We start from the raw sequence: 24,300 nt of genomic DNA, 5'->3' as shown, positions 1-24,300 counted from the left end.
AATGCATATTTTATGTATGTGTTATTTTAGTGTCAATTGCTGAACAGTGCTGATGATTTAGGTTGTGTAGATGTGATGTTATACTGCAGATAGAACCCTGAGAGAAGCACGGATAATATCATAAACAAACTATAATTTTAATTTATTCTTATTTAGCCCTTTATTTACTATATCTCTCCCTCAAATTCTCATATAATAGGTTAGTGCAAAAGTTATTGTGATTTTTGCCTTAAACTGCAATATCTTTTTTTTTCTTATTTTTTTATTGCATTTTAGGTTTTGGGGTACATGTGCAGAGCATGCAATACAGTTGCATAGGTACACACATGGCAGTGTGTTCTGTTTGCTTTCACCCCTTCACCCACATTTGGCGTTTCTCCCCAGGCTATCCCTCCCCACCTCCCCCTCCCACTGGCCCTCCCCTTTTCCCCCCAGTAGACCCCAGTGTTTAGTACTCCCCTCTCTGTGTCCATGTGTTCTCATCTTTCATCACCCGCCTATGAGTGAGAATATGCGGTGTTTCATTTTCTGTTCTTGTGTCAGTTTGCTGAGAATGATGTTCTCCAGATTCATCCATGTCCCTACAAACGACACAAACTCATCATTTCTGATTGCTGCATAATATTCCATGGTGTATATGTGCCACATTTTCCCAATCCAGTCTATCATCAATGGGCATTTGGGTTGATTCCAGGTCTTTGCTATTGTAAACAGTGCTGCAATAAACATTCGTGTGCATGTGTCCTTACACTTTTACACTGTTGGTGGGAGTGTAAATTAGTCCAACCATTGTGGAAGACAGTGTGGTGATTCCTCAAGGCCTTAGAAATAGAAATTCCATTTGACCCAGCAATCCCATTACTGGGTATATACCCAAAGGACTATAAAACTGCAATATCTTTTGCACTAACATAATACATTTATTTATCTCCATTTTCACTGGTCTTGAAAGCAAGCCACGTTTTGGATCCCATAATCCCATCTCCCATTGGTAATAGTCTATATTTTGACAGTAATCTAATGCTTGAAAAGTGCTAAGATCATTATTGTATGTAATTTACCCAACCTTTCTGATATTCACTTCACATTATACATTTTAAATAAATAAATAAATGATACATGTAACCTCTGGGTATCATTTATTTACAGTAAATTATGAAATACGGTCATTATTCTAAGTTTTCTTATTAGAATTCCATTGCCCTTCCCTTCCATTATGTTGACCTTTAAGCTCTGGTCTGGAAAATGGAGGAGAGGAAGGGAGTAGACTTTCTCCAAACTGAAACGTGGGGGATCTGAAAAAGTCTACTCAGTCTACATTTTGTCAGTTCACAGGTGCCACCAAGATGCAAAGAGAATGGGAAAAATATACTGTGTTCCATTTTTTGCCTTTAAAATATGTCTGTTTTGGAGAGAAATGAAACAATGGTACTTATATTCAAAGAATAAAATACCAAATTAAAATATATGTTGATAGAAAAAATATTAGATTTTTATTAACCATTAATATATCTTCTCTAAATGTTTACTTTGAACTTTTCTTTCACCTAAGCACGGGTTTACCAATGGAGTTTGCCCATTTTTTCAGGATTTCCTCTCCAGATATTTTAACTAATTTCTTATTTTCTCTGAAATTAAGGATTCTGTTTAAAAATTAATTGGAAAGCCATTAGTCTGAGGCAGCTACAGTGCCTGGAGTTTCTGCATAAGCAAACCAAAACCCAACTCAGTGTAGAAGGCCATATTCTTGGGCAATTCTACACTGGGCATATTCTTGGGCAATTGCCCAAAATTAGTTGGGCAAACCACCAATTAACTTTTATGAAGGACTCTCCTACTGGTGTGATGCAAATAAGGTTACTACTTTCCTTTAACCAAAGATTATCTTTGCCTTGCTTCCATATTCACCTAAAAGGTCTTCCCCTCATGCCCCTTGGGGAAGTCGCTGATCCTCTTGCAGTCTCGAGCTGCCCAATTCATGAATCACTATCTGCATAAATTCTTTAATATTTGAAGATAACTCAGTTTAACTTTTAACATTTCTTTCCCTATTTTTGACATGCATGTGTTCTGTATCATTTAGCTCTGGTCTTTCTCTTGAAATATGTTCTGAGTGTCTTTTGAAAGAACCATATATCATTTGATTATATTTGCAACTTGAATTGATTCTTTATGACTCCAGACTTTTTTAATATGCAACTTCTTCTTGATGACAAACTCAATTTTAGCATTATAAAATCATAGGGACTGGGCACAGTGGCTCACGCTTGTAATCCGAGCACTCTGGGAGGCCAAGGTGGGGAGATCATTTAAAGTTCAGGAATTTGAGACCAGCCAGGCCAACCTGGTGAAACTCCATCTCTACTAAAAGTGCCTGTAATTCTAGCTACTCGGGAGGCTGAGGCAAGAGAATTTCTTGAACCCAGGAGACAGAGGTTGCAGTAAGATGAGATCATGCCACTGGTAAAATATGAACATGATATTCTTAACAAAAGAAAATTGAGAGGTTGTTAAGAACAGGGTAAATAATCAGCATCCAGGAGGAATCAGTAGTCCGGAAACAATGATATCTGATGCAGTGCGGTAAGGTGGCACTTTGCCATGGCTCCCACTATTTCTCTAAATACTTAGTTTTTCATGGATTCTAAAACCATGAGTTGTTTTTAACTATACTTAATATGATTTCAGTGATTCCTCCTGAATGCTGATTATTCTTTAGTTTTATAGGTATTCAGTGCCCTGTATCATGAATTTTGTTTTAGTTTGTTTGCAGAAGAGCCAACCTTGCATAGCCTGCATTTTTTTGGGGGAGAGGGTTTATCTGTACATCAACATATGCAGCTTGGCCTTCTCATCTCTTCTTTTCTGTCCTATAAGACCTTGCCAAACAGTGTTTGTAGAAAGATACTATTTTCTTATATTTTCTTAAGATCTTCATGTTTTCCCTGTTCTTAACTGCCACTCAATTTTCCTGTGTTAAGAATATAATGTTCATGTTTTAACAGTATGTCTGTGAAAAAAAATTAAAGGAAAGGAAGAAAAAGAATATAATGTTCTGTACTAATCTATTTCCAGCTCATGTTTTTATTTTAAGGTATCTGCGGATTCGTTTTGGCTACTAGCTCCATGGAGAGAAGCAGATCATTTCTGTACCTAATTTTATAGTAAATTCACTAGCTCATTTTGAGATGGTTTTTGAAGATGTGTTATTTTCTATACTGATGGACATAGATATGTACCGTTCATATTGAAATTAATAAAGTTAGAAGAAATATGTGAGGAAATATCCATTTCTTAAATTTATTGACACCTAATCTCATTTGTAGACAAAATAGTGATATTCAGTTTAAATAATCACTGTTTGAAAGGAGTTTATAGAGTTATATAAATTTTTTATAAAGCCATTTTTACTCCTGAGGGATATTTTTTAACCCCAAGCAATAAATGTTTTATTAGCTATAAAGAGTTCCCCCTGCAACCAAAGCTTTAATTCAACCAAAACATTCATTCTGACATTGAACAATATGGTTCTTATGCTGCTACTCATTTGAAGATCTTTAAAAATATCACTTTATATATAAACATGTATAGTGTTTCTTCCAATGATCTATGGATTGGGAACCTGGAGCATATAAAGTAATTCCAGGGAGTTTAACAAAGGCTATTGATACATGCCTTGCAATTTCAAGGATGGATTCAGTGTCAGAAGGGCCAAAATGAAAGTGTGGCATCTGAGTAAATGCCCAAGAGAGATGAGGGAGGAAGCTCTGCCAATGCCTGCTGAGAAGAACTTCGTAAGAAGAAATGGCAAGTGCAAGGACACTGACAGAGAAGCGTGTCTTTAGTGATAGCCAGGAAACACTGGGTGGTTTCGGATAGAGAAGTAAAAAGATGTGATGCAGGAGGTCATCCTCGCTGCTCTGTTGAGAGCATTCTGAAGGAGGGCTAGGGAGCAATCAGGGAGATGGGTTAGGAAAGAAAACTACTGTCATAATCCCAGCTAGAGATGACCATGGCTGGGACCAACAGTGAAAACAGGGATAAGTAGTTGTACTCTGAAGATAGAGCCAAGAGGATTGCCTAAGTGAATGAATGTGGAATCCAGGAGAACTTCGAAGTTTTCTGCCGGAGCAAATGGCATGAATTTGTCATTTAGTAACATGGGTAAGGTTATAGGTGCCATAGATTTTGAGGTAAAGCTCAGAGGTTCAATTTTAGACTTAATCATGTTTGAAATGCCTACTAGACATTCAAATGGAAATACCAGTTATCAGCTGAACATGTGAAGCTAGAATCTGAAGGAAAGATATAAAGATACTGAAAGCTTAGCAGGTAGAATAAGATGTTTCTATGCCCATGAATTCCTCAGTATTTGAGTTTAGTCAGCATGCATAAAGACTCATTCATTCCTCACTTACTGACTCTAATTTCTCCTCAATGGAAAGTAAGTGCTTCAAAAAATGTTGCTGTGAATCTTCAAATCCAGGATTAAGGAAATTGTCTAATTGATGTTGTTTGGGGGCAGAAAGTCTTCAAGGAAAATGAAATTTTTAGCAGGTGAATATGAGACATGCAGAGAATCAAATCACAGCAGGATTCCTCTACATGTTTTTTGAAGAAAAGGAGCAAATGTCAAATAAATGCATATTCATATCACTAGTCTATCACTAGAAGTTAATCAGGAACAGCATTTTTTAAAAGGACATAAACAAACAAGATTAGTTATTACAACATGCTATGCTGATTGAAGCAATTTGTGTTCATTGTTTTCTCTATTCTTAAACTTCAGTGCTCCCTGGAAAGAATGGACATTGTTATCATTGGCACTTCACCGATGAGAAATACTGTCTTGGCATGAAAGCTATAGATTTAGAGGGTTAGATCTAATATCATAGCATGTAAGTCGTGGAGGTGGAGATAGAGCTGAGTTCTTCCAATTCCCTAGTTATTAAATGGCTGATTAAAATGCTTCTGGGCATGTCTTCCTGTAGAACTTTAATTAGAGACTTTATTTTCCAACTAAGGATCAATAGAGCCTAAAATAAACCTTGGAAAAATGCTATTTTTCATAGTGGTGTTATTATTGGTAGTAATATTAAACATTTAGGATATTGGAAATTATAAATGTGGAATCAAAATATATTTTAAATGTCCAGACTGATCCATATGATGAGATGGTATGATTGTTTTGAAACTTATCCCTCCCTTAGACAAGACTCAGGCAAGATTAAAATTCTCCTTTCTGAGAATCTGCCCTCAGAATTTGTTCCAAAGAGCAGTAGCTAATTCTGCTGTTAACAGTGGGCTTCAATGTAATTAATGGTGCACATAAAATAAAGAAAAATTGTCTTTTAAAAAGGGAGATGGGGGAAAAATTGGAAACATTGACATAAAGTTTAAAAGGTTTCTTTATCATATGATTTTGCAGAGTCCTTAATAAGTAAAAGTGCTTGGTAAATCTACAAAAGAAAAATAGTCTGAAGTGTTCTCAAAACATGTTTAATCATAAACATTTTTTAGTTTGAAGGGAACCTCATGGGAATAGAGTCTCATTTGGGGAAAGACTGACTTAATGTGGACTCAGCCAGGCCAGCACATTCCTTCCCAGTACAAGTCTGGTTGCTGATTGCAATTATAAAATATGCTATGATGTGAGCTAAAAAAATTCTGATTCTTTTTCTTGCTCTCTTCATAGTTGAGGAATGTTTCTGCTTTCAGTCTTAGGAAGACTGGCAAAATATATATATTTATATATGTTAAATATTAAATTACATATATGTGTGTGTAAGTGAAATATATAAATTTGTGTGTGCGTATGTGCGTGTGATTCCAATAAAGTAATTTGTTTGGTTTTATGTAGTTTCATTTGAAAAGCTCAGTCCAAAATAAAAAGTAGGGCTATTTTCCTCTAACATTCATTGGGATTATGGGGCTATATGCAATGGTTCTATAGGCTTAAAATTTTACTATTTGTATGTCCTTGAATATTTTTGAATTAACATGTTTATCTCAGATACAGTTGGTATTAAATTTAAGCATATTTACCCATTTTTTTTTTTTGCTCTAGAACTTTATATTTATTTAAGAAATTCCTTATTTAGGTTCATGCTAGGTAGTTGGTGCTGTTTTTCCCCATTATTTTTAGTGTCACCAATTTAAGTGAAATGAGATATAACCAGTTTAGTTTTCGCAGGAAGAAAATCAGATATAATATTAGGTATTAAACTGAGCTACAAATATAAAGAGAACTATTAACTAAACTGAGAAAGCATTATTTGCTACTTAGGAATTTAGACAAAAACCACAAAAAAGTCTCTTTAGTTATCTATAAATCTATTCCTCTATATTTTCAATTCCCTTCCTTCCCTCCTTTCCTTCCTTCCTTTCTTCTCTCCCTGCCTCCCTCCCTCCCTCATTCTCTTCCTTTCTCTCTCCTTTCCTTCCCTCCTTCCTTCCTTCTTTTCCTTGCTTCCTTTCTCCCTTCCTTCCTCCCTCCCTTCCTTCCTTCTCTTCCCTACTTATCCCTGTATCTTTATCTCTATCTATATATCTATATTACACATATCATCTATCTATATCATTTATTTTCTAGCTAAGTAACTCTCTAGATATCTATCTGCCTTAGCGAATCTACATATCTGTTCTTTATGTTCTGCAGTTGAGACTGAAGTCTTATGAAATCTGTGCACTGATTCTCGTTCTCTGCCTAGTCCTTATATGTCATGGTTTCCTGAAGTTCTGTAAATCAATCTGCATGTCTCTAATTGTACATACTGTAAAATTAGAGTTATTTCATCCCTATTCACCCCTGGCCATCTCTGATCTTCCTCCAAAATCCCAAACACAGCCTTACAACTTGCTATTCCCTCTTCCTGGAATGTTCTTCCTCCAGAAAGAGCTCACACTCTTCCTTTAGTTGACATTGCTTCCTTGAAGAGGTCTTCCCTGACTTGCTTTTAATTTTTATTATATTTATTTATTTCTTCATTTTTGAGATGGAGTCTGGTTCTTTTGCCCAGGCTGGAGTGCAGTGGCAAGATCTTGGCTCACTGCAACCTCTGCCTCCTGGATTCAAGTGATTCTCCTGCCTCCGTCTCCCAAAGTAGCTGGGATTACAGGCATACACCAGCGCTCCCAGCTAATTCTTGTTTTTAGTAGAGAATGGGGTTTCACCATGGCGGCCAGGCTGATCTTGGACTCCTGACCTCAAGTGATCTGCCCTCCTCAGCCTCCCAAACTGCTGGAATTACAGGCATGAGCACTGTGTCCAGTCCTGACTTGCTTTCTATATTAGTATACCTCCTTGAATTTCTACTCCCTTATAGAATTGTCTTTAAAAAACAATGAACTTAATTGTCAATAATTGACATTATATTACACATTTGTTAATTTTTCTTCTCTCCCTAAAAGATAAATTAACCAACCACCAACCCAATGATCATGAATATTACCTAACCTCCAACTTGATGATCATAAGTATGAAATATTTTTAACAGATTTTAATGTTATTTTTTTCTATTATGTTATTTTATTTTATTGCCATAGCCCCTGGAGGGAAAATGAGTATGAAATCTTTATTTCCAGCACCGTCTCTCTCTAAGCCTCAGACTCATATAATTAACCACTGAGAGAGAATTCCAACTGGATTTACCTCTTGAAGGTCAAACTCAATGTATAATACACCAAACTAATTGCCTCCCTGACTCTTTTCTATGCTATCACTCTTAGTAAAGTCTCTATCTCATTTCAATAAAACATATCACTAATATCCAGTTGTTTCAGCCAAATGCTAATTGTAATCCTTGATCCTATTATGCCCTCTAATACCCTCAGGTCTCACTCTCCTATTTATTCATAAAAATATTTTGGGGGACTTAGATTCTTTTCTAGACATTGTTCTAGATGTTGGAGATATAGTGACAAAACTATTATGTCCCTGCCCTAATGAAATTTGCCTTCTAGTGGAGGAGTAAGGAAATAAGCAATATAAGGGAACAGGCATTGAAGGATGCATACTAACATAAAAAGTAATTCAGGGAAGACCTCTTTCAGGAAACGAAGCCAAATAAAGTAAGAATATGAGCTCTGGGTCATTCTGGAGGAATGATATTTCTAGGCAGATGGAAAGCAACTGCTGGAGCCTGTGCGTGGCATGTTGAAGGAAAATCAAAGGTGGCCAGTGTGGCTGGAAAAGAGAGTGATATCCTAAGTGTCATAAACATATCCTGGAAATAATTTGATGTGAACTTGGAGGTCATTGGAGAATATTTTGAGTATGAAAATCAATGAGTTCTATACATTAAAGAGCTTCACAGAGAACTAAAGTGCCAGCAAATGAGACTGGTTAAGATCGCCTTAACATTTCTCTCAGCATGACTAAACTTTACACAGACTTCTTTCTGACTCTAGGTTCCTGATCTCCCTTTTCTTAGAACATTTCTTTAGAAAACTTGTAATTGCAAATTATTTCTCTGTCCCCTTGATGTAAATCTTTTTAAAAGCCTCTGACCAGTTTTACAACCCAGAAATGTCTTACTCAAGCATCTGGGAGCCATCTCTTTGAAATATAATCCTGAAGTTAGTTCCCTATCTTCCAGTCTCTGTGGTGCCTAACTCCAGTGGGCATCTGGCCCCAAGACAGAAAATGATCGCAGGTCACAATAATGAGAGAAAGTTTACTTTTTCTTTAGGTAAAGCCAATTAGCAACACAGATGACCGATGATCTCTCTCTTCCAGGAGAATATAAATACACTCCCACCTTTTGTGTTGGCTGAGTAGAATTCAGACATTGTTTTGGTCTGTCTTGTCTCTTGCAATCACCTTAAAGTTTTCTTTGTTTAATTTGGCCCAGTACAATGTTTTCTTTAACAAGACTAACTACTGACAATGTGTTTTAAATAGGTAATTATGCTACTCATCATCCCAAATTATCTACAGGATCTGCTGAATCTGTTGCAATGGGAAGGTATATTTACATTTTCACTTTGTGCATTACCTGTTGCATGATGTGAAAAATACATGGTTTGTGGCTTTTGATGTTTTCTACACACTATTATGGAGACACAGACTGTAGCTTAAAATGGTTGGGTGTGTAGGCCAGCTAAAGTGTTCTTAGATTCCTTGTCTGGATGTTCATCACAAACAAGCTAGATATTAAAGCTGTGCTCATTTACTCAGTTCATGGTGCTGCTGTGGGCAGGATAAACTACTGGAATGCAGGATTTGGAGATGAAATGAGGTGAGATACAATTGGGAGCTAAAAGAAAATTCAGACATAGGACATCAGGGCCGATCCCAGAGCAGAGAAAGAAGATGGAAATGGAATCTGGAGAAATTTGCTGACCCTCCATGAATAGACTACAGAGTGCCCCTAAAGCATGATCCTGGGTGGAGTAGAGCTCTTTAGGCTGCCATATTACCTCAGGCAAACTTCAATTGCCTTTTCCTTTTGTGACTGCACCCAAAACCTGATTAACTTATGATGGTGACAGTAGACCGCTGTGGGGATGCCAGCTACAGCAGAGGGAGTCTTGCCCTGAGCTCAGTGCTCTGTGGAGCTGGTGGGATCTAGGACCAGGTGATCCCAGTGGAAGCTCTGTGCCCTACGGAGTTGGCAGTACAGAAGCGATTGTTCTAGGCTGCAGCTGCAGCCACCCAGCCACAGCTCCAGATCCAGGCATCCCTGTACTCTCAGGGGCTCAGGAAGCCCCCTGCCCTTGCAGGCTCAGAAATGTCTGCTCACACTCCCTGGCATCTCCCTGCTCCTGGCAGCTGGGGAGTTGTAGCTGAGACCAGGTGGTGTTACAACCTGGCCCAGTGTGTGTGTGTGTGTGTGTGTGTGTGTGCTGTTGGAGTGGTGCTGGCATGCCAGTCCCAACTGCTGCCCAAAGCCCGACTGCCACCCCAGCCCTCTCCAGACTTTGGGTGCCAAAGAGTGCAAGAGGGAGGGGGTGAGGGGGGCACAGGCTGGTCAGCACAGGCCTGCAGACGTACCTTGTTGCAGACGTCCTGGGCACTGTGGATGGTATGTTGATGGCAACTGGAGGCAGACAGGTTTCTAGGCAGGAAGGGGCATGTCTCCACTTAAACCCCATCTTCAACCCAGGGATGGCCTGAAGTCTGGGGACTTGGCTGCCTGTTCCACATGGAGTCCACAACGGAGAGTGAAAACTTCATTAATGCCTTTTGGTTAGTTGGATGGTGCTGTTTCCAGGTCCATTCATTGTTGCCCATGGACCACTCAGTATGCACTTCCTCCATTCTGAGCACATAAAAACCCCAGAATCAGCCAAACTCACACATTCTCTGGGAGGACCTGCATGCAGAAAGAAACTACTGACTTCAGTTCTCCTGAGAGCTGTTCTGTCTCTCACTAAAGCTCTTCACTGCCTTGATTACCCTCCAGTTTTCTGAATAACCTCACTCTTCTTGGACATGGGACAAAAACTCGGGAGACACTGAACAGCTGGAGCGAAAGAGCTGTAACAGGAAGCACTTCCTGGCTGGCTTGATGAGCTGCCAGCAATGACATGCTCCAAGATTGTGGGAGTGAAGAGTGGTGACCCTTATGGGGGCCCAGATCTTGGGGTTTCATGAGCCAGAGCTGTGGGAACACTATAGCCCTCTCACCCTTGCTGGCACCAGGCAGCTGTTCTACATAACAGCAGTGGGGCTAGGCCAGTCCAGGAGTTGGGGGATGGATTGGGGTAGCGACTGAAAGAGCTGTAACATGAATTGGCTGAAGTATGCCATCAGTACCACCCAAACTTCCCATTCCCCATACTGTGGCAATGTGAAATAGAGAACCACAGTTCTATAACACAGTGGATTTCATATAAAGCATTATAAGAGGGAAGAGTAATTAATGACCTTCATGATTTTTTTAATTAAAACATTGTCATGTTAAAAAATGTTATTCTAGGCCAGGCACGGTGGCTCACGCTTGTAATCCCAGCACTTTGGGAGGCTGAGGTGGGTGGATCAGGGGGTCAAGAGATCAAGACCATCCTGGTCAACATGGTGAAACCCCGTCTCTACTAAAAATACAAAAATTTAGCTGGGCATTGTGGTGCGTGCCTGTAATCCCAGCTACTCAGGAGGCTGAGGCAGGAGAATTGCCTGAACCCAGGAGGCGGAGGTTGCGGTGAGCCAAGATTGCGTCATTGCTCTCCAGCCTGGGTAACAAGAGCAAAACTCCATCTCAATTAAAAAAATAAAATGTTATTCTCTGAACATCCTACGTGAATATATCACACTATTGAAATCTATTTAAAATTATTCTAACCAATAATTTAATTCAGCTTATAACAACTAATTTATCCAGTGACTATTCTATTCAAGTTGTGCCGTATGCTTTAGGACTTCTGAACATTAAGGTCCTAACACCCAGTGTTTTGTGAGAAGAGTAACACTTCATTGCCTTTGCTTTGCTCAAGTGGCAGACATCAAACTCTAGTGGAATGAGTAAGGTTTTAGAGGATATTTGAACAGAAGTGAATCCATCCAGAATAAATGAGAAGGGAATAGTGTCACAGTGCAGTCTTAGCAGAATAGATGTGCTTCATGTCACTTGGTGTCCAAAAGGAAGAAGTGACAAAGATGACTCTGGTAGATTTCAAGGTTTTCTAGTTCTTACATTGCTCTATGGGTTACATATAATTTATCTTTAAGAAATATTTTTATAATGCGCTTTTCTTGTTTTGGATACACACATCTTGCTTTAGAAAATAAAAAGTTATACTTATTAATTCTTTAAATTTTAACAACGAATAAAGATTTCTATTTCAACAGGTTTCATTGCATTTATCTTCACATGCCAGTTCTGCAGATAGTCACAGAAATATAATAGTGGAAGATAAGTGAAATTAAATGGCTGGCTTTATCTGATCTGTCCATGCCTAGCAGGATCATGTTAAATGAGTCTTTGAGCCACTGTCTTTCAAGAATATGTTTGATTGATGACTGAAAAGATGATAAAAATGTACATTCTTGCCTTTATTTATTGTAATCCCTATGCTGAAAGTAGATTACTTTCACAAAGAATCCCTGATTTTTAGGATCCTTAATATTAAAAAGTACAACAAAACCCAAAGAAAATTTATTTTTCTAGATCAAAGTGCTAATATATATTTGAGCTGTTGAAAAAATATGAAAAAATGCTTGAAAAGACAATGTGATTAAAATAGAATTATTTTTATTTGAAATAAAAACATTTAAGGTACTGATATGCTCAAGACCAGTGGAGAAACACTGATTAATTTTGTAAGTATGAAGGCATATATAATTTAAAACATCAGTTCCCAATGCAATGTTAATAATAAAAAGGTAAACTGTAAAAGTACAGTACTCACATGCCAATAAATAGCAAAAGATAATTTCATAATCAATCATAGTTAGAAAGGGAGGAAAACAAGAATAGAAAAAGCAGGATAAATATAGTAGAAATAAATCCAAATACATTAATGGCCAAGCTGGTCTTGAACTCCTTACCTCAGGTTATCCATCCACCCCTGCCTCTCAAAGTTTACAGGCATAAGCCACCATGCCTGGCCAAGCCATACACTTTTGAAAACACAAAGGAACTGCAGCTTGAAGATAAAATGACAGAAGATACAACAGGCAAATAGTACTCAATAGAAAGTAGGCAGAACCACCTTAGTAACAAATTAGACTTTAAAAGAAAATGAAAGTTTTGATATGAAGATAACTATCATATGACAGAAAAAGAACAATTCACAATGAGTTATAACCAAATTCTAAACCTACATATAACTAATAGCACTGTTGCAAGTAAGTAAAACATTATCAACATTACAATGCATTATTGCCGGGCGCGGCGGCTCAAGCCTGTAATCCCAGCACTTTGGGAGGCCGAGGCAGGTGGATCACGAAGTCAAGGGATCGAGACCATCCTGGTCAACATGGTGAAACCCCGTCTCTACTAAAAATACAAAAATTAGCTGGGCACGGTGGCACATGCCTGCAATCCCAGCTATTCAGGAGGCTGAGGCAAAATAATTGGCTGAACCCAGGAGGCAGAGGTTGCGGTGAGCCGAGATCGAGCCATTGCACTCCAGCCTGGGTAACAAGAGCGAAACTCCATCTCAAAAAAAAAAAAAAAAAAAAAAAAAAGCATTATTAACAATTTATAATGAGAGGATTTTTGTAACAAAACTCTCTAAATATTTGCTATATCAAGCACATATATTTATCAAGGTAAATTTGAAAAATACGAGTAACAGACTTTATCTCATGATCATATAAATTCTAATGCACAATAATTAAATACATTCTTCCCAAATACTCATAGGCTATTTGTAAAATTTAAAGATGTGGAAAACTATAAAACATATCTTAGTAATTGTGATTTGTAAACATTCAAAGTTTGTGGTATGACATAAACCCAATTAAGGCAGAAACGAGTTATAAAAAATAACCAAAATATCAGATCTTTGGGATTTTTTAATTGCTTAAACATGACCATACTTAAAAATAGCCAACTGGTCAAAAATGGTATCAGAATATAAATAAGAAATGTAGAGATGTAGACAATTGCATTTGATTTAAATGCTTATACTATTAAAAAAATTAAAATGAATGAGCTAAGTATCTGACTTAAGTTAGAAAAGGAACAATGGAATAAGTCTCTAGGAAGATGAAGAAAGATAATGATAGATTTGAATTAGAAAACCAAGATATAATATAAAGTATTAATAAACTCAAAGTTGGTTATTTGAAAACAAATAATAAAATAGAACTCTGGAAAATTTATTTGAAATCACATATTTAGCAATGGATAAGATAATTATAGGATAGAATTCTATAAACTCTAATAAAAATTGTAGAAAAATAATATGAAAAAATTTAAGCCAGAAAAATCGGAAGTATACCTTAAATGGACTTTGAATTAAAACATGTATACACCGAAATTAAGTTGAATTTATTGAAAATTTGAAAACTAGCTGGTTATGTAATTCACCTCAATAATAGAACTTCAAAAAACAAATACTTTGTTAGCCTCTATAAATACATAAAAATATTGGATAACGTATATGACTCATTAATGATATAAGAATCAACACCTTAGCAAACTATTAATAAAGCAGAATTTTCTAAATTTGGTAAAGTAAGGGTATGTTCCAAAAACTGCTTAAATATCACAACAAATTGTAAAATAATAAAAGTATCTCATTTAAATTTAAGAATAATCAGAACAAATCTGCTCTTATGGCTTCTATTTGTTAGGCTATGTAGGCAGCACAAAAATATAAAAGTAAATATTTAAAAGTTAGAAATAACTAGAAAGAATAAAGAAATCTGTCATCATTTACAAATTATATGATTATTTGTATTTTTCAAAACTCAGAACAATTAACAAATTGTTGGAATTAACAAAAGCTAATAAAATTTGTTCTATATTTTGCCTATATAAGCCTAAATCAATCACCTTTGTTCATACCAACAACTAACCAATAAAAATATAATAAATATATGTCATTTCCAGTAGTAATAGCAACTTTAAAATGCCTAAGAATAAACCTCACAACAAATCTATTGCATTGTTTGAGTTCCTTATATATGCTGGATATTAACCCTTTATCAGATATGGTTTGAGAGCACCTTATCCCATTCCATGGGTTGTCTCTTAAGCCTGTTGATTGCTTTATTTGCTTTGTAGAAGTTTTTTGGTCTGATGTCAATTCATATTTTTCTGTTTGTTTTTGTTGCCTAGGCTTTCAGGGTCATATTGAAGACTTTTGCTAAAAGCAATGATAAGAGGCATTTATACTGTTTTCTTCTAATGATTTTATAGTTTAAAAGTCGAACTCTCTGACTTATTTTGAGTTGATTTTTATATATGTTCTGAGATAAAGGTCTAATTTTGTTCTTTTGCATGTATATATTCAACTCATACATCACTGTCTATCTATAAGTCTGTCTTTCCAGTCTGGGAATTTTGTTGATTTTTAGTTTGATATATGGATTTTTGTATATGAAAGACAAAAATAAGAATTGAAAGAGAAAATCTCTCCAAGTAAGTATGTAAATGAAGCTGTTGTAAGTAAGAGAAAAAAGCAATGATGATTATTCACAAGACTTAACAATAAAATTCTTAAATTGGTATTAACAAAGAAATTATGTTCCCAGCATGATTTTTATTCAGTTTGTTTCTAAACACCCATATTAATTGAACAATACTGATTTTAAGAGTTGGACTCCCAAGAGGTAAAAAAATGCTTTGGTATAGCATGTCACTTTGTACTGATAATGAAAGCACATGTATGGCTTGGGAAATTGCTGGAAAAATCAAAGAAATCTCATATCACCATAATATTTCCCATAGTATGTGAATTGCTGCAGAAAAGGGAGACAGGTATTACATAAAAATGTCACGTTATAGTGATGTGAAGAAATGCTGATTTGATTTTTGAAAATTTGCATGAGTGTGTCATATTGAGGTAAAGTTGAAAACTATACAAATTCAGGAAATTTAAAAATAAGTTTTGAAAGTCTGCATATGATTTCATATTTATACTTGATGAATATTTTTTACAACTCTTCTTATCTTTATCATGTGAAAATTAGGCCTCCAGCTTAAAGTATCGAAAGATTCATCCATGTTGAATGTGTGCCTCAGGCCTTTATCTCAACAGGAAAGAATTCTTGACAAACAAAGCACAGTAGTTCTGTGCTGGAAAATGAAAACAGCATCAGCGGCTGCTGTATCCGACAGCGTACTCACTAAAATACAAACTGTTAGTCAGATAACCAGGTCATGGAAAATTTCTAGCACAGGCTGGCTGAATATCTATGCTGCTGCTGCTGCTTTTAAGGTACATAATATGTCAGGAGTTTACAAAGCCTCTGTTAGCAAAGGAATACAGATGTGGAGTAGCGTTTCCCAGTTTTCCCCGATGCATACAGACGGAATGAATAAAATATAGTCTTAAAGATGGTTACTTATTTGTAAGCATTCTTCAAACTAAAGAAGTGGCATAAATAATTACTCCCCATAGTGCCCTATTTGTTCTTCCAGAATAGGATGCCCTAACCTAGGATACCCTCCGTAGGATGGCATGGTTATAGAAGAATCTGAGAATGTAACTAGTATTGTGAGGGTCTATTATTTCATCCTGTGATAGGTTCTTCTTTTTCCTCTGACTTTAAAGTACAAAATTTCTTATAGACAGATTCCTTGTCTTATTCAGTTTTGTACTTGTCACAGTGCCTATGCTTTGAATGACAATAGATAACCTAAAATTACTTATTAAATGAATAAGTGAATAAAATTACCTGTCATTTCCCCATGTCTGGAGCTCATTCCATTGATATTTTCTTCATTATTCAATGGTAAAACTTGTTTTTGAGAGCTTTGTGCTGGCTGGCTAAATGTGTTATAGCCAGGACTTGGATTTTTGATCAATGAATTTCCCCCACTTCAAGGAGAGACTCTCTAATAGGCAGGTTTTAATCATTAGTAATAAGCAACACCAATAGGAACATTCCTTGATAATTCATATTGTGTTCAGAAGTGCTTATCTTTCAACATGCATGTTTAGGCATGTGTAAGTTCTCCAATACTTGAAGTGGGATAAAGTGCCTTAAAGGTTTTGCCTCAAAGTAATTCATCTAAACTTTTCCTTCACAAGATCTCCTCTCCATGTCAAAAGCTCCCTCCTTCACCTTAAATGAGAACATATCTGAAGACATAAACCTCTTAACTCTCTCTGTACCTCATGCAGAGACCAGTGCAGAGACGGTTTTGGCCAAGAAAGAAAATAATTATTGGTGCAACACATGCACTCAGATTTTATTCTCTTTTGGGAATAATGTAAAATAAGGTATCTTTTCCTATTTTTTTAGATAAGAAAACCCACCCTTCATATTAGGCTTCTTAAAGAACAGATGTATCTTGCACATATTTAAAATAGAAAATAAATATGAGAAAGCATCAAATTAGAATCTTATCCCTAACAAACTGAAGACACTTAACTTGGAAGCATATCAACTTATTCATATATTCATTCACTCAATAGTAATGCATACAAATGCTTTACATAGATAAATATATATGTATATAATTTCCACTTATAAGTAAATGTCCCTATTCTTCCCTCATTGTTTCTATTCCTCATTTGTTTCCCAAGTGGCAAATAAATATGTTACCACATTTTTCTGTATATTTTCCCATATGTTCTTTGCATATACAAACATCCACACACACATAATACATATTAAGCAAATCGTATAATTTATTAAATAGTATACCACTGCACATCTTGATTTTTGCTTTCCTTATGTAACTTGGACATTAATTCATAGAACTATTTATAAAACTGATCAGTCTTTTCAAAGATCATAGTATTTTATTACATGGATCACTATAATTTTCTTAACTCAGATTTTTCATGATGGACGTTTAGACTTTATGATTAAAATAGCTTTTATCAACATGAAACCTCATAGACTCATTTCTCCTGCTCATGTTTTATTCTGAAGCAACACATGCTGATTTACATTTGAACATGTATGACTTCTTATGTGTGACTATGAAATGTGACTATATGATTGCTGTAATATTTTACAAATAAAACAGTGCCTACTTTTAATGAAACATAATTTTCAAACTTGAGGAATTATAAAGATAAAAGAATTTTTCTTTTGCCTTAATATAAACACAAGGTATATATTTTGTAACCCAAGTTTCACTCTTTCCATAAACATGAGAATAGAAGTTATGCAAATTATATAGTAAGTAATGTACTTATATAGGTTTCTGACATTTAGTAAACATCTTTCATTTTTCAAAAATTATTACCACATGTGTATGTGAACTTCCCCTAAGCAAACCCTGAGACAAACATTCATGTGCAAGCAAGTTATAAGAATTACCTCCACATAAAATCTACAAAAAGTAACAAGGCAAGGAAAGAGGAACAGCTGAAAGGGCACAAGGATAAGACAATTCCTATCATCAACTTAATTCAAAAGAGCTACTGAGTACGAGTCATCCTCAAGGAAAGGGAGATAGCTTTCTTATTTTCACAAGGGAAATGTAGACTCTCAGGAATTTCTGACTCTATAAGGAGGGTTGAAGCCTCTCTAGGAGTTAAGGGGAAATATTTGGAGGAAGTTTGCAAGTGTGAAGCATAAAAAGGATAAAATACAGAAGCTGGGGAATGAGTGCACAGATGGGTAGGAGTGCTTGGAGGCAATCTGGACAGGGCACCAGCAGTAACTTCTCCAGTCCAATCCTGTACTGTTCAAATCGATTTCTCATATTAGCTTTAATCTATTTTATCAGGATTTCTTCCAGATTATTTTAAGTCATAACTTCTGGGGAGAATCTACAATTTGGAGGTAGTGGAGTGACCTATTGCCCTCACTGCCTCCTGTATTTGCTGCTGAAGCTGTCTCTGCTACTTGTCAGCATCTTTCTCCTTTCCTATCCATTCAGGACTCCTCTTGTTATCAGCTAGAACTTCAACAAGTCCGTCAGCTTTCCTTGTGGAGTAATCCATGACGTCAGGGCATCATACAGCTGCTAATGCTGTAGTTTCCCATTTAGTGGTCATGAGCACCAAGGGATGTACAGTGTTCATGTATGTCTTAGTGCTAAAGTTGTTCTTCTTTGTCCTATACTTCATGATGATTGGGGCCAGTTGCTCCTTCACATATGACAACTTTTTTCTGTATCTGTTGCTCTACCAGGCAAAGGAGTCCAAACTGATAGTGTAGGAGCCATAATTTTAAGTATAGTGGGAATTGTACTAGATAAAGCAACCTCTCTCTGGAAACCAAGATCTCTAGGCCCACAGAACTCAAGGTTGCAAGGATAAGAAACAACCCCAAATGGATCACTGGGTAAGATGGGCAATGCGGACATCCTAGTTTTACTTTTTGGTTCCTACAGCATGTATTACATCTACCAGAGACAGAGCACCACACAACAGCAACTAGTTTAAATTGTGTATCGTATACTGGAGGTTAGCACTCACAATTCATAAAATATGATGCCTTAGTGCCATGGCTGCACCTGAAAGTGTCTGTTCCAATGTGTATTCAAGCCAGCAGATCCCATGGTCATATGCCTTCTGCTAAATCTCCTTTGTCATTAACTAGGATTCTGTGTTGGTAACTTGGACACTGTGAGTGTGTTGTTGGCCAAGGCACTACAGACGGAACATTTGAAACTAAATCCAGAATGTATATCAGTTCCAAACCACTTGTCTCTTGAGGCAGAATGTATGTAATGTGATCATGGTATGACCAAGTGGCTATCTAGACTTATGGGACAGTGCCATGGTGGGAGCTTGACACAAGGTTATGTTGAAGACGCACATCAGGATTTGGAGTAGCTGGATCAGTGCTGCTAGGCCCAGAAATTACCTCCATTTCTGTTATCATTGGTTATTAATCTGTTCAGGTACAACCAGCAGAGTAGCCAAGGATAGAGGCTGGCCAACATCTCCTGGAAAAGTCACCTTGCCTACCTGCTTATGTTGCTCCTTCTGAGTGAATGCTCCCTGGGGATTATTAAATTAAGACACATGGATCCTTATATATAGCTCTTCCAACTCCTATGAGTCTATCCACATAACTTTTCCAGAGAACTCTTTATCCCTAGTAACCTAACCTTTCTTCTTCCAGACCCAACCTGTCACCGAGCAGCATATATCCTTACCTTGGGTGACTTATTTTCCCAATTTAATTGGATTGTCAATGCTCCACCCGCTGAGAGGATTTCCCTTAAACACTGTATTTCAGGTTCACCACTGAATTGGGCTGAAATGTAATAACAGTCAGTTTTCAGTTCCCCAACAACTAAGCACATACATCCTGCCCTCTGAAGCTGCTCAGCTCACATCCTATATTGATCACTTCAGCAATATAATAGATTGCTGCTGGGTGCACACATTTTGTATATTGGATGATCTGACAAAACCAAACTCCAGATGAGCAACTTTGTTTTATAGTCACTTAACCTGTCCTGGTCAGAGAAACAAGCTCTTCCTGGGTCTTATAAAATGCCAGGAAATGACTTTTCATTTATATAGAGTTCCCTACTGCAAATAGTAAGGCATTGCTCCAGAATCTTAGAGCTCTGTGCTATGACTCTCATTACTCGGACTATGTAAAAAACACCACATAGTAACTTGTATCAACCATAGACAAGTCTAGAACTGACAAGTCTAGAACCAACAAGTCTGCTTCCTTGTAAGACCCAACAGCAAGACTGCAGTCTGGAGTTGCAGCAGACTCCTCCCTTTTCTATATCACTGTCAAAACTAGCAGCGTCCAAGTTACCCAATAAAGGAATCAGAGCAGTATTCCCAGTACACTATATAATACCTACAAAATGAAAACAGATGTAGCAAGTACATGCAAAGTTCAATAATGTGCTCTTTACCTTGGAAAAGATGTCCTGGACTCCTCAAACTGCTCTAAAGTACTATACTCCTGAATTAGTATAGGGATTTTCTATGACTCTCCAGGGTAGTTGCCACTTCCTGCTCCTCAGTTTGGCTTACATATCACTAGTAGAGTGGGGTAAGGTGATGTTGATGGAATATCCAGATGATCAAAGTCCTTTCAGATTATGTTGCATAGGAGACTGAGAAAATAATAAAATCTTGAGACTATAACCTCTTACATCTTACCATCTATATTAGTCCATTTTCATACTGCTATAAAGAATTTTTTGAGACTGGGTAATTTTAAAAGGAAAGAAGTTTTATTGACTCACAGTTCAGCATGGCTGGGGAGGCCTCAGGAAACTTACAATCATGGCAGAAGGCAAAGGGGAAGCAAGGCACCTTCTTCCCAAGGCAGCAGGAAGGAGAAGTACAGAGCAAAGAGGGAAGAGCCCATTATAAAACCATCAGATCCCCTGAGACCTTGCTCATTATCTCGAGAACAGCATGAGGGAACCGCCCTCATGATTCAATTAATTCCACCTCCTCTCTCCCTTGACAAAATGGGATTATGGAGATTAAGGAGATTACAATTCAAGATGAGAATTTGGTGGAGAAACAAAGCCTAACCATATTACCATCTTTGCCATACCACATGAATTCGTGCTTCTTCTTGTACTCTAGATGGCTATTGAAAATAACATATTTTTCAGATCAAAAGCTATATACCACAATCAAGAATGAGGTGAATCTAGTCTGTAAATCTATTGCAGATACTACCGAAAGACTAGCTGAATTTGGGAGAACTATTGATTAATTTTTTAGCTGTCCAAATCTATCCTCAATGATCCCTCTATATTTTTTCAGAAGCCAGACTAGTAACTTAATAAGCATATGATTGAACCATCATTTTAGTATTATTTAAGACTTTGAGAGTGGTAGTACTTTGTGGCATTACTGGCTTTCTATTTCCTTTCTTAGCGAGGAAGCTGTGACATTTTCAGAGCTTTTCTTGTTCTTACTCAGTTTGATGTTCCCTGAGCTCTCTAAATCTGTGGTTTATGTTTGTCATTAATATTGGAGAATTCTTAAGCATAATTACTTCAAATATTTCTTCTATTTTCTTTTTCTTTTCCTTCTGCTATTCCAGCTACACTCCTATTAATACCTTTTGTAATTATCACATGGTTCTTGGATATGCTGTTCTATTTTTTCTCCTTTGTTTTCCTCTTTGCATTTAAATTTGGGGAGTTTTTATTGACATGTCATCGAGTTCACTGATCCTGTCATTGGCTGTGTCTAGTCTACTGACCAGCCTATCAAGGTATTTTTCATTTGTGGTACAGTGTTCTTTATTTCTAGTATTTCCTTTGATTCTGAGAAGTTCTCTCTCCACTTACATTACCAACATGCTCTTGCACCTTGCCCACTCTTTCCATTAGAGTCTTTAACATATTAATCACAGTTATTTTAACTTCTCAGTCTGATAATTCTAAAATCTCTGCCATAGCTGAGCTTTGTTCTGATTTTGTGCTGTCTCTAAACACAATGTGTTATCATGACTTTTAGAAGGCTTTGTCATTTTGGTTGAAAGACAGACATAATGTAATAGGTAATAGGAAATGAGGCAATTGGGCCTTTAGAGTGAAGTTTTATGCTTATCTGGCTAGAAGTCAGTCTATGTTTAATGTTTATTATGGTCATAAGAGGCAGAGACTTCAAATTTCTCTAAGATCCTTGTTTTTGTCTCTCTGTTTACTCTGGATTTCCCTAGAAACTCTTTCATAATTAGTCTTTATTGTGTAACTCTGTTATAATCTACTAGTGTTGTACTGTAGACCAGTTACTGGCTTTAGTGGCTTCTGATCCCAGTAAGCTTTGATTCTCTGTATTGACCTGTCTTTCCATTTTTGAGAACAGTGGTTTCTCTGTGATTTTAATTCTTTGAAGGATTTAGGAAGATTCGTTTTTCTGTTTTCAGCTCTTTTCTTGTGTGGACAGGAGTGATGCAAGTGATTGCAAACCCTTTATATATTGAAGTGGAAAACGGAGGTCCTGTCAAGGAAATTTACATCTAGATACATGAAGAATATTGACCTACAATTTATTTTTCCTAGGATGTCCCTTTATGTTTTCCTCATCAGTGTAATACAACTTTGTAGAATGAATTGCGATGTTTTCCCTCCTCATATAATTTCTAGAAATAATATTGGATGAGTACATATCATTTCTTTATTAAAAAGTGTGGTATAGCTCACCAGAGAAGAAAACTAGGCCTAGAGATTTTGCTACAAAATTTTTAGTGGCAAACAATTTCTTTTAAAGGTATAGGGCTATCTAAGTTTCTATTTCATTCAGTAGCAATTTTGGTCATATGTGACTTCTAATTAATTAGTCCATTTCATTCAAGTTGTCAAATTTCTTGGCATTAAATATATAAAAAGTTATAGTTATTTTATTACTTACCTGATGTTCTGGGATACATAGTGAGATCTTGTTTTATCTTGAATATTTGTAATTTGTATCCTTCCCTTCTTGATTAACCTACCTAGAGTTTATCAAATGTATTAATATTTTCAAATCTATAACTCGTATTTTTATTAATTTCCTCTGTTATTTGTTAATTTTAATTTTATTATTTATATTCTCCTCTTTATTAGTCTCTTCTTCCTATTTGCTTTGCATTGAATTTGCTTATTCTTTCTATTATCTCAAGAGAAAAATTTAGATCATTGATATTAGACCTTTATTCTTTTCATAATAATTGGACACTATCAAATTTCTTCTAAACACTGCTTTACCTGTAAGCTTTATATCACAATTCTAAATATGTGTTTTCATTTTTATTAAATTCAAGCTATTTACGAATTTATCTTGTGATTTCTTCTTTGACAAGGAGTTTATTTGGTAATGTGTTGCTTAATTTTCAAGTAATGGTAGATTTTCCAGTTATGTTGTTATTTTCAATTTTAAATTTATTCATTTTGTAGTCAGGTAACATATTTCTAATGATTTCAAAATGTGTACATTTACTGAGACTTGAGTGTTTTCTGTGTATTTAAGTGAGTGTTTTCTGCATATTTAAAAAGGAAGAGTACATTTCTGTTGTTGATAGAATGTTTCTGGATTTCGACTGAGTCATTTTGGTTGATAATTTTATTCCACTTTTCTATATTCTTATTTATTTTCTTTTAACTTGTCCTATCAACTACTGAGAGTAGTTAAGAGTGCTACCAGATGTACAAAGAGGAGCTGGCACTACTCCTTCTGAGACTATTCCAAACAATACAAAAAGAGGGAATCCTTCCCAAATCATTTTATGAGACCAACATCATCCTGATACCAAAATCCAGCAGAGACTCAACAAAAAGGAAAACTTCAGACCAATATCCATGATGAACATTGATACAAAAACCTTCAATAAAATACTGGCAAACTGCAGCGGCACATCAAAAGCTTATCCATCATGATCAAGTAGGCTTCATCCTTGGGATGCAAGGCTGGTTCAACATACACAAGTCTTTAAATGTAATCCACCATATCAACAGAAGTAAAGACAAAAACCACATGATTATCTCAATAGATGCAGAGAAGGCCTTTGACAAAATTCAACAGTGCTTTATATTAAACACTCTCAATAAACTAGGTATAGGTGGAACATATCTCAAAATGATAAAAGCTATTTATGACAAACCCACAGCCAATATCATACTGAATGGGCAAAAACTGGAAGCATTCCCTTTAAAATCTGGCACTAGAAAAGGATGCCCTCTCTCACCACTCCTATTCAATATAGTATTGGAAGTTCTAGCCAGAGAAATCAGGCAAGAGAAAGAAATAAAGGGTATTCAATTAGAAAAGAAGGAAATCAAATTGTTTCTATTT

The sequence above is a fragment of the Callithrix jacchus genome, chromosome 4 (genome assembly GCF_049354715.1).
Source record: "Callithrix jacchus isolate 240 chromosome 4, calJac240_pri, whole genome shotgun sequence".
Lineage (NCBI taxonomy): Eukaryota > Metazoa > Chordata > Mammalia > Primates > Cebidae > Callithrix > Callithrix jacchus.
The sequence above is the reverse complement of the archived record's forward strand: the minus strand, read 5'-3'. Positions refer to the sequence as shown.